The sequence below is a fragment of the Lemur catta genome, chromosome 1 (assembly GCF_020740605.2).
Source record: "Lemur catta isolate mLemCat1 chromosome 1, mLemCat1.pri, whole genome shotgun sequence".
NCBI lineage: Eukaryota > Metazoa > Chordata > Mammalia > Primates > Lemuridae > Lemur > Lemur catta.
This window is the reverse complement of record NC_059128.1, coordinates 62,209,689-62,226,680: the sequence shown is the minus strand read 5'-3', so window position 1 is coordinate 62,226,680 and position 16,992 is coordinate 62,209,689.

The window sequence follows — 16,992 nt, the reverse complement described above, 5'->3', positions numbered from 1 at the left end:
ACTTAAGGAAATCGGACATTTCATACTTAGTAACCTGAATATTTTGATAATAAGCTGGAAAGGAAGCAGAGAAGAAATAAGGCACCATCATAAAAACTCTCAGAATCTGTCTCTAGCATAAGGAAGAAAAAAATACATTAAACTTTGAATGAACAGGTTGTCTTGGCACACAAGATAAGACATCATACTCAACTAAATTGTTATTCTCTACCCAGTCTTGGAGTGAGGAATAGAGGGAGAAAGTGCCAGGAAGAGACTGGCGAAATGGAAGGATGAAAACATCTGAGATGACTCACTGATACAAGCAGAGCCTTGGTGGCTCCATGCAGAATTAAGGAAGTGATTCCAAAGCAAGGCTATTTCTCTGGAGAAATAAAATTTTCTCCTAGAAAGACAGAGTAAGCCATGATATTGGGGATTTAATAAATTTCAGCTAAGGAACAAGAGTTTAGGACCTTTAACCAAGCTACACTCCAGTTGAGTTCAGCTGCCTGTTTTCTACACACTTAGGCTAGAGAAAAAGTGGGCACATTTACACTCAGTCCTCAAACTGTAGCTCCATATAATAAAGAAGAGACAAATTTGACTATACTACATCAGAGTGAATGGGGAAATCTAAAAACCATGGCAAGTATGAAATTATTTTATAATAATAAGACAAGGAAATAAAATAACATAGAAACAACAGATTAGAAATGTATTCCATAAACTATAATTAAAAAAATAGCAAAATGTCCCTAGAATAATTCCATAGAATATGCAATGGGAACAAAAATTCAAAACATTAAGAATCCATCAAGGAGACAAAAAAATAACATATTAAAATGAAATGAAAAATCCAGAATGAAAGAAATATATCTTTGGCCAAGATAACAGTTTACAAAATAACAAGAACATTAGAAACACCAAAAGAGAAAAGGCATAAGAGTTTGCTATATTGAAAACATTTAAAACATTTTATAAAATCAAGGTTTAGTAAGGTTGTAGGCAAGATAAGCTTGACTACTTTACTTTGTTTGTAAATTGGTGTCACTTTTGCAAGGAAATGTGGTAATATGGAGCAAAACTTACATTGTTCATATGACTTAACCATAATCTCAAACTTTAATCTAAAATATATTTGCAGAAGTATGCCAAGTTATGAACAAGGAGATTTATTATTACACTAAAGCATCAAATTGTTTAGTATCAAATTTCTAATTTACATCAAATTGGAAACAACTGGGATGTTTCTAACTAGTGGTCTAGAAAAATATTATGCAACAGCTTAAAAACTGAGAAATAGCAATATATCTTTTATATGTATTCGAGTTATATAAGTAAGGGTCAAACATCTGAAGAAATAGATACAAATTTCATAAACATGAACAGTGTTATTACTGACAAAGATGAGTCTAACAAGTCTAGCCAATTAGCCACCTTATTTCCAGAATTAAAGATACCCATGTCCCACCAAGGGTGCCCACACAGCAGAAGCCAGAGCCTGCCCTCCTCAGCCCCCTAAATTGAGGAACAAAATTTATTTATTTATTTATTTATTTATTTTTTATTTCAGCTCATTATGGGGGTACAAAAGTTCAGGGTATATATATTGCCCATGCCCCCCCATCCCCCTGAGTCTGAGCTTCAAGCGTGGAGGAACAAAATTTAAATGAGCTGAGAAGAGTGTTCCCAAAAGAGGCAGTGACTGAGACACATTTAGACTTTTTTCCTCAGTTTTACCAATCTGATAATTCACTGCTTCCTGAGGGAGAAGAAGTGAAAGAATAATAAAGTGTTATTCCTACCTGTGTTCTCTAGAGGAATGAGTGGAAGTTTCCTTCTCTGTGAATCACAGCTAGAAACAATTAGGAATAAAATATTTCCTTTAATGGTGTGAATAAAGCAAGGTGTAGCGCAATGTTACTTTACAAACCTTTTTATGCAATTAAATGCATATTTCTCATTAGATATCTCACCTCATAAATGAAATCCAATTTGTATGTAGGAGATGAAAAATATAAACTTGGTTTAAAGAGAACTAATACTTCATACATAAAGATAATTATTCACTTGTGGGCTAAAATTTCCCATAAAAACATTGTGAAAGAACCAGTTTATCTTTAGCCTTCTTCACATTCCCACCTCCTTTTCTATCTTTCCCTTTTGTTTACAGATCCCACTATTTTTTTCTTCTCTTGGCCTTTCTGTGCATCCATCAGGCTATCAGTGGCCTTATGTTTTCTGGATCTTCAACTCCTAACACAGAGCCTGGAGTTAGTTTCTCATGTCTTTACATATGCTAGGAAAACAGGAAGGGCCAGATTAAAGTAAACACAGGGTTTTGTAGAAAGATCTGGGTTTGAATTCTGTTCCTATTTTTGGTTTTCTAGATGTTCTTGAGCAAGACATCCTTTGGCCCCATTTTTTCCATGTGCAAAATGCAAATATCTAAAATTACAAAGGTTTTTATTATTAAAAAATCCTGGACACTTGGACATTTAATTAAATTATTATAATTGAGAAAGAGCAGAAAAAACTGACATTTTTCTAATGGAGGCTATCAGGGCTTAACAATTTTATATTAAATGGCTTATTTTTAGCAGAATTTTCCGTCCTAGAATCCTTCAACTATTACTCTAGGATATGAAGAAATATCCAAATATCTTCTGAACTCAAAATATCTAGCCCACATAGATATAGGTTAAAATATATATATCACAGCTGCATGATGTTATATTTCACCTCATAATAATCAGGAGACCCCAGAGTGAAATGGAGATTGAAGCCATCCTCAGTTCATAATTTGTAGTTCTAAAGTATTTTAAAATAGCCATATGGCCATTTATTTTGTTTGCCTAAAAACAACCATTAAAAATTGAAAAAATATGTGTAAAAACCCCACATTTTATAAAGTCAAGGTGAATTAATTACTAATGAGCATTTAAGAGAAATGCCCAAATGATACCAAAACTGTGAAACCAATTCAGCTAGTTGGGATGGGGGTAGCAGATGAGGGTGCTGCATAAAAAAGTTTAATTCAGTTACACACTAATTGGCATAATACCCATTAATATGGGATTTGCTTTCTATAGACACAGCCCAGAGTTCCAAATTAAAATCCACCATACTGTGCCAGAAAAATATAAGAAACGCAAAAAAATTTTTTAAATAGATATTACAGTTTATTACAGATTATGAGTGAGAGTACTGTAATTTTGGAAATAAAATCTCATTCTCCACTTGATCATTTCTTTTTCTTCTATTTTAATCAAACAACTCTAAACATCTGGAAATTTATCATTTAAGAAAATTGTGACCCTCTCCCTCTGGTAGAGCATATTGACATGTAACCATCAAAATTATTTGTTGTGAAACTATCTTAGAGGCCAACCAATCCCATTCTTATACTTATCTACTTTATAATCCTTTCCTTCTCTTTCCTCTAAAATGTGCTGATAAAGCTGACTTTATGTAAATGATACTAGCTGCTATAATCAAAGAGATGCTCTTATGCAGGCGGCTTCCCCTTCCATTCTATGAACACACACACACACACACAGAGTCATGCATACACACATAAACACATTATTCATTTTTAGAAATGAGCCTAATGATATATATATGTGTGTGTATGTGATATATATATGCACACACGCCAGAAACAATACATTATATAGAATGACAGTTTATTCAGTTGTCATAGAGCCTGCTGTCTGAGGGGAAGAATGTCTATTGCCTTCTTTCTGCAGCAGCAAAAGAAGAAAAAAAGCCCCTCCCTCCAATGTTTGTCATTTAAGTCCCAACTGTGTTGTAGCCTTTAACTGTGTAAGACAGCAAGACAGCACATTTTGTAGATTAAACCAATAAACTCGCAAACATAAAAGAAACAAATCTCATAATTGCGAATTTCAATTAAAGGAAGGGGGATCAAAGCAAACATTCTGCTTGAAATTACACAGCTGCTATCTATACAAAATGAGAAAAACGTCTAGAGCCAGCCATAATTTTACAGAGGGAAAAAAACCATGCAGCAAACCCTGCAGTAGGACAGATTGTCTATGCTTCTCACGTCCCAATCAGTAATACAGAAATATTGAGTAATAAATTCCCTGCCTCTCTCGATCTGAAAAGCTCCCACCATCTGTGAAAGACAATTTGTAACAGCCTCAATATTAAGATTCAGTAAACAGACAATCACTCCCCTTGTGCCAAGCAGTGGCTACATTTGGAGAAAAGCATAAAGCAAAACAATTAGTAACACCAAGACCCCTCTATTACAAATTATCGAGCCACCAAAACAACTAGTTTCAATTGCAGCATTTCCCTTCAACTGGAGAGAAATGCAGGAGATTGTGCATATTTGGCAACCTCTGTGGCCCATATGTATGCCTCATTCTAATGCGTTGAATTATTATTGATGGCTGAGGCAGTTCTGCTCTGTTGGTGAACCAATAATGTCAAGGCAGTACCTGCAAGATTAATTATAGGAGAGAATAGGCTGAGGTTTCCCGGGACTGAGACATTAGTATAGACTGAGCATTAGTTTCAGGAGATTCAACAGACAACTGAACTAACGCCTCAAACATTGTGATGCACACTAAATCCCGGTAGCTGTATCTTAGCAGCACTTGGAAGCTTAGAAAAATTGTTATTAACCATGAGGTACAACCCATTATGCACACTAAAAAAAAATCGGAAAATGAAAAAATTGACAATTCTTCCCGAGTTACAAATTCAACCTGAGCTTTACAGATAGCATAGATGATACTACTTCACCACAAGGAAAAGTTGGCACCATCTTTTTAATGCCTTCGTCCTTGGTACATGTAAAATGTGTGCTTCTCATTTACTGCATTTTCTAGGGTTTTGAGTAGGGTGATAAATCCCTCTGGTTTTCCTCGAACAGTCCAGTTCACATCTGATCTCCTAGAGTGATTGTTAAAAGCATACATATTTTACTCTTAAACTGTCCTAGTTTGGATGAAAAGTTATATAGTCACTTTGTTTATAAGGCATATGGAGCCTGAAGTGTTTTTTTCACTGTGGCTAAAGCAGTCTTTTACATACATATTTTATATGTTTATGATATATGGGTATTTGTGTGCTTTCATGTGTTGGAAATGAAATTTATAAAGAGAAGATAGAATGTGAAGTCACATAGAAAGAACACAATGTTACAGTTTTAATTTCAGTGAAGTTCAACTCAGTAATTTTGCTAAATTTAAAGCTGTATAATATACAATGATATCATATATGTGTATATATACACATACATGTATGTGAAAAATATATGTTTATATATATGCATATTATATAACATTTAATTCTTACTCTATGCCACTCATCTAAGAACATCATATATTCTAATTATTTTAATATTTATATATTAATAAACATGGTTCCATACATATTTTGTTAATATTTGCAGCTGAGAAAAATGAGGCATGGATAGATTAAGTATCATGTTCATGTTTACAGAATGAGTAAATAGTGGTGTTCAGATTCAAATTCAGAAACTCTGTCCTCAGTGTTCAACTTCTAGCCAGCTGACATGCTGTGTTGTAATTCATATGTGTGTGTGTTTAATGCATTCAATGCAAAGGTTTATGTATCATTCTCCCTACTATAAAGCATCTGCAGTATGCCAGAGAAAGCCAGCCGTGGTAACAAAAGTATGTAATGGCCAGAAGCTTATAACCACGTACTGCTGAATTTATCATTGTATGAATAACTGGAAGGCTATTTTACATTCTAATACAGAATAATTATCTAAAAATAATTTGTTTTTACCTTGTGAGTTAATGCTACTCTCTATTTTCTCCCTATTGTCTCCCAAGCAGCAATTATAGGACAAGTGAAAAAGAAATCCACAATAGATTTGATCTATTGTCTTAAAATGCCATAACTGTGGAGCATGTGATAGTTGGAAGTAAGTTGTCAGGCATCTCCACACAAGTAAAGACAAATGTCTTTGTCAGTCCTGAACAGATAGGAGGGAACACTGTGCTTGTGAAGGAATGTTAATTTCAAGTAACTAGGATTGCATTCATATACACGTATAGATCACCTATCACCTGCTCTCCTGTGGAGAGTGTTTCCGGAGAAAATTTAGAATTTAAAGGGGCTTGCAGTCTGAATCTAACATATATGATTATGCAGATTAAGGGACTGTCTAGTTTTATTCATGTGATTCATTCGCATGAGAAAAACACAAGAATAGAGATCACATCTTCTGCTAACCAGAGAATATGAGGACCAAGGGTCTTCCTGTCCATGATACTCTTCCCCAGATGTCTTAGATCACATTTATTATTTCAAAAAATTTAGAAGGTATAAGGTTTTTTTATCTGAATGGATTGTATCATGCTGAAGTCAGGGTTTTCAGTGTACCTGTCATCAGAACAGGGTATATTGTATTTGATAAGTAGGTTTTTATCCCTCACTCTCTCCCATCTTCTCCCTTCATAGTTTTCAATGTCCATTACACCACTTTATAACCATATATATCACTTATTTAGCTCCCACTTATAAATGAGAATATGTGGTATTTGTTTTTCCATTCCTGAGATACTTCACTTAGGATAATGGTCTCCAATTCCATCAAAGTTGCTGCAACATATATGTAGATAGATGATATGTAGATATACACACACACCACATTTTCTTTACCCACTCATCAGCTGATGGACATGTAGGTTGATTCCATATCTTTGCAATTGTGAATTATGCTGCAATAAACATTCAGGTATAGTTGTCATTTTTAAAAAATGACTTATTTTCCTTTGGGTAAATATCTAGTAGCAGGATTGCTGGATCAAATGATAGATCTTTTATTTCTTTGACCAATATCCATACTACTTTCCACAGTGGTTGTACTAGTTTACATTCCCACAAACAATGTGTAAGTGTTTCATTTTCACTGCATTCATGATTCCTATTGTTTTTTTGACTTTTTAATAATGGCCATTCTGACAGCAGTAAGGCAGTATCTCATTGTGGTTTTAATTTACATTTCCCTAATGAGTAGTGATGTTGAGCATTTTTTCATATGTTTGGCCATTTGTCTATCTTCTTTTGAAAAAAACTTGGTTTATAGCTTTTGCTCACTCTATAATGGCATTATTTGTTTATTTCTTGATAATTAGTTTGAGTTCTTTGTAGATTCTGCAATTAGCCCTTTGTCAGATGTGTAGTTTGTGAATATTTTCTCCTATTCTGTAGGTTGTCTATTTACTCTATTGATTATTTCCTTTGCTGTACAGAAACTTTTTCATTTAATTAAGTCCCATTTATTTAGTTTTGTTGCTGTATTTGCTTTTGGGTCATACTCATAAATTCTTTGCCTAGGCCAATGTCTAGAAGAGTTTTTCCCATGTTTTCTTCTGGAACTTTTTATGGTTTCAGGTATTACATTTAAGTCTTTAATCGATCTTGAGTTAATTTTTTATATGGTGAAGGACAGGTGTGGGGCCAAAGATAAAACTTCTCCTTCACCATCAGGACATTCACTGAAAACAGCTCACAATAAAGCAGATTAATAAGAGAAAATCTATCAAGTTTATTTAACACGTATACACAGAAAGTCCAAGAAAATGAGTATTCAACTCCCCAGTGGGGTTCAGGAGCTTTTGTGCCTTTCTGGTAAAATGGGCTATGGGAGGGACAGAAAGAGGAATTCTATTGAAGACAATAAAGGATTACTAGGAAGGATGAATAGATATTTGGAAGAATGAATGGATGTGGGAAAACAGATTGACTTGTAGATGATTCTCTTTGGAAATTAAATTAACCCAAGAGACAGATATTATTTTTAAAATAGCTTGGATTAGGTATGGTTGTATTCTTGATCTTCCTTCCTACAATAAATATTGAGGTAACAGGAAGAGGAAGGAAAGACAATTGTGTTCTTACATGGATCTCAATCTCAGGCAGATAAAAAGAACTTCAAAGGTTTTGGGAGAGAGCTGATGGTGGAGGCTAGGGTGAAGTTCAGAAATGCCTTGAGTTTTTCAATCAATCCAGTATGTCAAAATGCCATATTTTGGGGTAAAATATTTCTAATTTCCTTCATAGGGATCAGGTTTCAGTCTTCTGTGTGTGGCTATCTTGTTTTCCCCACACCATTTATTGAATAGGGCATCATTTCCCCAGTGTATGTTTTTGTCTGCTTTGTTGAAAATCAGTTGGTGTAGCTGTATGGTTTGATTTCTGGGTTCTCTATTCTGTTCCATTGGTCTGTGTGTCTACTTTTATATCAGTGCCATAATGTTTTGGTTACTATAGCCTTGTAGCATAATCTGAAGTCAGGTAATGTGATGCCTCCTCATTTGTTCTTTTTGCTTAGAATTGCTTTGTCTCTTTGGGCTCTCTTTTGGTTCCACATAAAGTTTGGGATTATTTTTTCTAGACCTGTGAAAAATGATATTGGTGTTTTGTTGGGAATTGTGTTGAATCTGTAAATGACTTTGGGCAGTATGGACATTCTAACAGTATTTATTCATCCAGTCCATAAGCATGGGATATTTTCCCATATGTTTGTGTCATCTATGATTTATTTCATCAGTATTTTGTAATTCTCCTTGTAGATATCTTTTACCTCCTTGATTACAAAATCAATGTACACAAATCAGTAGCATTTCTATATACTAATAACAGTCAAGCTGAGAGTCAAATCAAGAACTCAATACCATTTAAAATATCTGGAAAGAAAATAAAATACCTATGAATATACTTAGGTCACATTTAAAAGAGTAACTTAAGCAACATTTAGGAAGAATCTCTCACTCTTCTAACATCTCATAGTTGTACCTGCCTATTGGGGATTTCCATGCCAGTTGATAAAAATGTTGTCTTTCTATTGCTCTCCATCCCCTGTATACTCCTCAGTTATTAAATAAACATGGTTCAGTCACAGTTCAACACTTGGGTAGTTGCTTGGATAGTGGGGCAAATGAGGCCGACACAATCTCTGCTCTTATAGTATGAAATCTTATGGGTAAGATAAGTCATGAATATATAAATAGGCAGTTGAGATATTTGCTCACTAGCCTTCTTTTTGCTGATAGTACCCTCAATAATTCTTTTTACCTCAGTGTCATCTCTGATTTTTCTTACTTTTCTGTTATCAGCAAGTCACCAAAATCTTTAGATTTGATATTTGAGGGGATTTCCTCACTGCCACTCCTATCCTTTCCAATTCTATGAGATTTTCAATGGCAAAAGGCATGATATGTATACGTATATATTACTTATCCATATATGCACATACATGTGAGTAGCAGATATAAAGTCTTTAGTATTATTTTGGGAGGTTATGTTTTCTATAATTATCTTTCTAAAACAAACTGGATATTCTGTTCTTATTTTTTTAGCTTTCTTTTAAATATTGAATGTACATTATATCTTCATATTTGTGACTATCTTAAATTTATTCAGGATTTTTAGGTCAGGATTTTCTGTTTGAATATTGTTATTATGAAAATATGCTTTTAAAGTAGGAATCAGATGTAGTGTGTTGAATTTATAATACTCCTCAGTTCATGACACCTCATCATCACTGGTCTGTGCCACAAAACTCATTTTTGAAAAAATGTATTTAGTTTATTTTCTATTCCTTACTCTTATTTCCTCTCTCTTATACTACATAGAAATCAATTTTATAATGTTGAACATGGGAAAAATTGGGGGGTACATATTCTTTTAAAACATGTATTTATATTCAGTGCTTGCATTTTAATTTACATAATAGAAATTATGTTGATGTTAGGTTTTGGAGATTCATCCATGTTACTGTTTCCACATCTAATCTGTTGCTTTCACTGCTGCTCAGTGTTCCGTTGTACATGTCCATCAAGCCAACGGCTCACTTCCTAATGATGAATAACCTGCTACAACAAATCTCACTGTAGAAAACATACTCAAATACATTCCCTCATGCATACTTGTGTGAAAACGTCTTTGGATATACACCACGTGGAATTTCTGTGTCATGGTTTATGAAAGGAAGGAGTTAACAGCATGTCTGTGATCCATTTTTTTCCATCTATCTGTATGTCTGGGACACAAAGAGAGAAATCCTAGTCAAATTATCTTGTAAACACGTTAATGTCAGGCCTTCTGCAAAACACATATTGATAGTTTCTAGTGGGTAAGCCCTTATCTTTGGAGTAGTTTAGTTGACTCTATTAGTTTGCTAGACCTACCATAACAAAATACCACAGACTGGATGGCTTAAACAACAGAAATTTATTTTTTCACTGTTCTAGAGTTTAGAATTACAAGATCAAGGTGGTGACAGATTTGTTTTTCTTCTGATGCTTCTCTCCTGGCTGCCTTCTTGTTGTGCCTTTGTGTGGTTTTCCCATTGTGTGGGCACATCACTGGTATCTCTTTGTGTGTCAAAATTGCCTCTTGTTATGGGTACACAAATCTGATCGGATCAAGGCCCACTTTAACAAGCTCATTTTAACTTAATCACCTCTTTAAAGGCTCAATTTGCAAATACAGTCACATTCTCATTTCTGAGGGTTAGGACTAGTACATATGAATTTTGGGAAACACAATCCAGCCCACAGCACAAGCTGTACCTGCTCTATCTATGATGTTTATTATAAATAACCTGGCATTTTTCCTTAGAAAATGTCATATAAGACAGATAATTTGATTTGCATGGCTCCCTTTTGAGTAAGTGATGTCTCTAAAGTATAGCTGAGAACCAATATTAAATATGTGTTAGACACACTGTAAAGTAAAAAAGGATTTAAGAACAGTCTTAGATTTCACCATGCCTCTCCTGTGCTTTGCAATTACCCATGTCCTTGAAATTATAATAAAATTTGCTATTTAATAACATCTCATATTCATGTGTGTCTTATTTTAAAACTAACCCTTTGTGTTATTTATCATATGCAATTATTGAAACCGATGTATTTCTCTGTTTTTGTTCTTGTCTACACATTATCAATCCTTCCATTCCTGTTTTCATAAAGACTTTAGAATAATAAGACTAAGTCAATATTTTTAATTTTAAAATACAGTGGGGACCTATTAATCATATTCTTTCTCATCTTTTTTAAACAACTCATCACTATGTATTATCAGCTTCTTTGTATTAAAAAGAAATGTTGAAGGGATTCAGAAAGAGAATCCAGTGTAACTTGTAGTAGGGGAAACGGCAACAAAGAAAATAATGGAAAATTAGGAAATAAAGATAACTTTAATGAGAATGATAGAGAAACTCAGTGATTGAGATTGGGTGGTAAAACAGTCAATTAATCATCTAGGTAATGATTTTACTGTACTGAGAAACAAACCTAGAATTATATACACCATAGAGAAGTGCTTCCATTAGTTTTCTCCATTTCTCTAGGACTAAATTATAAGAAGCAAAGATGAAGAAAGAAAACCTTGTATGATTCATCATAGTTAAGAATGGTCTTCCCAAACTTTTCTGCATTACTGGAAGACAATCGAGATAGAGTGTTAGCACCTGATTTAACACAAAATGACTGAAGAACTGTCAAAGCAGCAATTCAGAATATTCAGTATTTTAAATATGGATAATTAATTTTGAATTTAATGGGTTTGGACAAATGTATAATGACATGTATCCACCATTATAATATCATACAGAGGAATTTTATTTAAAATTTTCCTAAAATTTCTCTGTGCTCTACTTATTTATCTGTCCCTCTCTCAGCTCCTGGAAACCACTGATCTTTTTACTGTCTCCATAGTTTTGCCTTTTCCAGATGTCATATAGTTGGAATCATACAGTATATAGACTTTCTACATTGGCTACTTTCACGTAGTAATATGCATTTAAGGTTCCTCCATGCCTTTTCATGGCTTGATAGCTCATTTCTTTTTGTGCTGAATAATATTCCACTGTGTGGATGTACTACAGTTTATCTAATTATGCACCGAAGAAATCTTGATTACTTCCAAGTTTTTGACAATTATGGGTAAAGTTGCAATAAACATCTACATGCAGGTTGTGAATGGACATAAGTTTTCAACTTCTGGGAGTAAGAACCAAGGAGTTTGATCGCAGAATATTAAGAGTATGTTTAGCTTAGTAAAAAGCTGTCATATTGTCTTCCAAAGTGGCTGTACCATTTGGCATTTCCACCAGTAAAGAACAAGACTTCCTGTTGTTCCACTTACTTGTCAGCATTTGGTGTTGTCAGTGTTCTAGATTATGGCCAATTCTAATATGTATGCAATAGTATCTCATAGTTGTTTAAATTTGCATTCCACATAACATATGATATGGAACATGTTTTCATGCACTTATATCCCATATGTATATCTTCTTTGGTGAGGTGCCTGTTGAGGTCTTTGGCCCATTTTTTTAATCTAGTAGTTTTATTTTTAAAATTTATTTATTGTTAAGTTTTAAGTGATCTTTGTGTATTTTGAGTAACAGTGCTTTATCATATGTGTTTTCTGAAAATATTTTCTCCAAGGCTTGTCTTTTCATTCTTTTGACATATCTTATTCAGGGCAGAAGTTTTTAGTTCTAATGAAGTGCAGCTTATTAATTCTTTCTTTCTCTGTAGGAGTCTTTGGTGTTGTATCTAAAATGTGATTGCTAAATCCAAGGTCATCTAAATTTTTTCCTATATACCATTTAAGAGTTTTATGGTTTTTCATTTAACATTTAGGTCTGTGATCCATTGTGAGTAAATTTTTTTGTGAATGGTGTAAGTCTGTGTCTAGCTAGATCCATCATTTTGCATGTGGATGTCCAGGTGGTCCTGGACCACCTGCTGAAAAGACTATCTTTTCTCCATTGTATTATCTTTGCTCTTTTGTCAATGATCAGTTGATCAGTTGACTACATTTATGTGGGTCTCTTTCTTGACTCTCTATTGTTTTCCATTGATCTATTTGTTTGTTCTTTTGCCAATAGCACACTCTCTTGATTACTGTAGCTTTATAGTAAGTCACTATGATTGGGCAGTGTCAATCCTCCAATTTTATTCTTGTCATTTAATATTGTGTTTGCTGTTCTGCATCTTTTGACTTTCCATATCAATCTTAGAATCAATTTGATGATATTCACAAAATAACTTGCTTGGATTTTGATTGGAATTGCATTGAACTTATAGATCAAGTTGGAAAGAATGACATCTTGACATTATTAAGTCTTCCTATTCATGAACATGGAATATCTCTCCAAGCATTTAGTTCTTTTATTTCTTTTATCAGAGTTTTGTAGTTTTCCTCACCTAGATCTTGAATGTATTTTGTTGGATTAATAAGTAATATGACTTTTTGTGTGCTAATGTAAATGTTATTTATTGTGTTAAGGGTTTTTTAATCTGCAAAAAGTTAAGGGTTTAAAATGCAATCAATAAGTGATTACGTCATGAAAAGACTTGTTGAAAATAATATAAAACTCAAATGCCTATGGCTTAAACATAAAAAAGGATTTACTGTTTCCTTACAGTCACAATATGTTCCTTCAGGTAGCATCTGTATTCCAAGTAGACAGACAAAGGAATTAAAACAAAAGAAATTTGTGAGACTTTTTGTCAGGAAGGCACTAAAACTCTCCCTGAAGCCTTTTACCAAATTTATTTTACATATTATTGGCTGAAACTCTATCACATAATCAAACGTTGCTGCAAGAGAATATAAATAGGTATGTATTTTTTTTTTTTGTACATGCTGCTACTTCTATTGAGATTCTTGTAGGGAAACAAAGAGGACAGTAGATATTGGGTAGAAAACTAAGAGTGATTGCTGACTTAATGTCTCCTAAACTTACCTGTGGAACAGCTGAATATTTGAAATAGCAGACCAAATGGCCTATTATGGACTTGAGTTTCTTACTTTGTATATTTATTTTAAATTAACATAACAACAACTATATGTTTGTACATAGCATATGGTTGTTAAACAGCTATTCATAAATAAAAATTTTGTTTCATTTACAAAAGGAAAAAAAAATAGTTGCCCAGAATTTTTTCCACATACTTTAGCAAATGATGCTAGAAGAAAACTTTAATTGTGATTTCTCTATTTCACAACACAATGAACAATCACAATCAGAAAATCTAAAGAGGAGCGGAGGTATTAATAAATCTCTGGCTCCTGTCCCTTGCCATGATCACAAAATCTTTATGTAATTATCTTCTTCTATAATCTTGCCAATTACTATTCTCCAGAAGTAAACCTTCCTTTGACTGGAATTGTAACCTCTCTTGTTGCACTAAGATATTTTTACTTGGTAATATATTTATTTGAGAAGATTTTTTTTATTTAATTATCCTATACATATCATATATACGCCTTATTCATTAATGTATCCTTTTATTATCTAGCCAATTTTCAGCAAAGTTCCTAACATATACATATAGAATGAGGAAATGTGATGAATACCAATGGCCTCATTACTCCATAAACTTGTAGTGTTTAGTAAATTTTTCTGAATCATAATTTCAACCATGAACAGCGTGAGTAAATTTCACACTTACAGCATATGTGTATGTGATTTTCATGTTTTAGTAATGTTGTCTAAGCCAGAGACATTATACTAAATTCAAAAAAAGTTTTTGTGGGTTTTTATTGTTTCTGATGTTGTGTTGTTTTTGTTTTTGTACACATATGACGTAAGAAAATTTATATACTGAGATATGCTGAAAATATATATATTTTTATATTCTATGAGATTTGTCTAATATTTTGTCTATTTTTGTAAGAAATTATTTTTATATATTTAATTTATTCCAAATTCAACTCTTGTAAGAACTATTATAATGTCCTACCTCCAAAGATGTCCATGTATTAATCCTGATAACCTGTGAATATGTTACCTCAGATGGCAAATGGGACTTTGAAGATGTGATTAAGTCAAACATTTGGAGATAGATTTATCTTGGATTATTTAGTGGAACCAATGTAATCACAAGGGCTTTTATGAAAGGGAGGAAAGAGGGAGAGAGATGTTAAGGACAGATTCTCCCCTAGAGCCTTCAGGAACAACACAGACCAATCAACTCCATGATTTCAGCTTAGTATGACTCATGTTGGACTTCTGACCTCCAGAATTGTAAGGTAATAAAATTCTGTTATTTTAAGCCACTAAATTTTTGGTAATTTGTTACAGCAGAAGTAGGACATTAATACAACTAACTACCACAATTAATTGAAACAATCTCTTTTGGGTGATACTTCAGAGTCTCTTTAGGTGAAATTCAGTTCTTTAGAATCCTACTTAATCCTTCTTAGGTTCTTGAAATACGGGAGATGATTTACAGTGTTTTCACAGCATAGAGTTAAAGGGGACCTAAAAATATTCAGGGTCAGTGGCTCCTATGTCTCGGTCAACTCTGTTAGTTCTTAATTAGGGTCATTCCTTTTAAACTAATTAAATCATATATAACACATAGTATATCAAAGAATATTCTATTTGCATTTGGAAAAAAATGTATGCCCTTCTGTTTTGAGGTGAGAAGTTCTATAAATATCAATTACAAAAAATTATTTTATAACAGTGTAAATCATCTATAAAAGAATGAGCACTGGACAACCAGAAACATGAATTGTATTGGGTTTCTTTGCTGTTAATTGTTGTTAAATGGACCAAGCCATTTACCTTTTCTGAGCCATTTAACCAACTGAAGTATTAGATGGTTTTAATTCCTTGATTTTTCCCATCTTTGATTCTGTTTTAGTACCTGTACATAAACCATTATAACTTACTTGCACAGAAAGCTTACTTTAAATAGAGCTTCCAAATTTTTAATTAAATTATTAATTGCTTTTAACCAACTTAATCATACAAAAAATCAAATATGCTTTAAGGCATAGACCAAATTATCTGTTTCAAATATTATTAATACATATGTACACAATGGGATTTTTACTACTTAAAAAATTGAAAAACATATTTTAGTAATATTTCTCTAATTTTAATCAGTGTGTTAATGATTTACAAGATATTGCATTTCCTGCTAGACTTCTACAAGGACATACATGTTTATAAATTATTGTAAAAAGGTAGAATCATAAACAAATAAAATTTTAAAGTTGGCAATATTTGTTTTTATTGTCTTCTAATTTTTCTTCTGTTCCTTATGAAGAGTAATAATCCATGAAGGTGAGACAAGCATTTAAATGGCCAAAAAAAAAAAAAAAAAAAAACCAGGAAGAAAATCAGTTAACTCATTCAATCAACCAGATGAGTCCTTCAATACACCAGGGAAGTATATCAAGCTTATTATCTTTAAGTACAAAAAGTTTCAAAGTAAGACTAAAAGAAAATTTTGTTTCCACAGGAAAGTTTCAGAAAGAGCTTAAATATGTACTGGCTATCCTTTTCAAAACTATTTATAAGCTGAAGGAAAAGCTTACATAAGCATAATATCTGCCATTATACTAGTCGATAATTTTTTAAAGGTCCTGTAGAATTTTATTATTATTTCTCCCTCTTCATAGGAAAGGAGATGGTGCATGTTTATGATTCTTTATGCAACATTACAGTACTACAACGAACAGAGATATTGTTAAGGTTCACTTTCATTTTTATACCAAAATAGCATGCTTTTCAAATGTCTTTGGCAAATAATTAAAAATATTCTTTTAAAACTTAACTTATTCTTGTTTAAGCATTTGAATTTCAGAAAATATAGCATTTGAGTTTGAATGTGTTTTGTTTGTATTCAAAATGACATTCCATGTTGTACATTTATGATAATTTGAGAACCTCATTTCATTTCATTTTTTTTAGAGACAGGATTTCACTCTGCCATTCAAGATGGATTACAATGGCACAATCACAGCTCATTGTAACCTGGAATTACTGGGTTCAAGCAATCCTCCTGTGTCAGCCTCCTGAGTACCTTGGAGTATAGGTACACACCACCATGCTTGGCTTTTTTTTTTTTTTTATTTTGTAGAAACAGGGTGATCTCAGACTCCTGACCTCAAGTGATTTCTCTGCCTACGCCTCCCAAAGCACTAGGATTACAGGTATGAGCCACCATGCTCAACAATAAACTG